Below are 455 nucleotides of genomic sequence, written 5' to 3'. Positions count from 1 at the left end.
AATATGTAACATAATCACTGGGCAATGCAGATCTTCTTTCCCTTTGTGATCTCTTAACTTGTGGCTCAGGAACCGATTCAATCGTTGTTTGAGGAATTGGAGATTCCTCCTGGTTCCTCGGTTCTTCATTAACAACTTAATTTCAATTGGTTGAAAACCAACTTTTTTCTGTGTAATAGGAATTGGAACAACAACTTGATTAGGTTCAACAATAATTTCTCTCAACGTGGAATTCCCACCATCTCCAAAATCGTTCTCCAGAAACTTAGCATTAATGGACTCTACAATTCTAGTGCCGCGATTTGGACAGTAAAACTTATATCCCTTTGATCTATCCAGATACCCAATAAAGTAGCCAGGAGTTGATTTAGGGTCCAATTTCTTTTCAAATGGATTATAAATTCTAACCTCAGCTGGGCATCCCCAAACTTTAAAGTGAGCTATACTTGGCTTAC

Source organism: Olea europaea, chromosome 20 (assembly GCF_002742605.1).
Source record: "Olea europaea var. sylvestris chromosome 20, O_europaea_v1, whole genome shotgun sequence".
Classification (NCBI taxonomy): domain Eukaryota; kingdom Viridiplantae; phylum Streptophyta; class Magnoliopsida; order Lamiales; family Oleaceae; genus Olea; species Olea europaea.
This window is presented reverse-complemented; position numbering follows the sequence as displayed.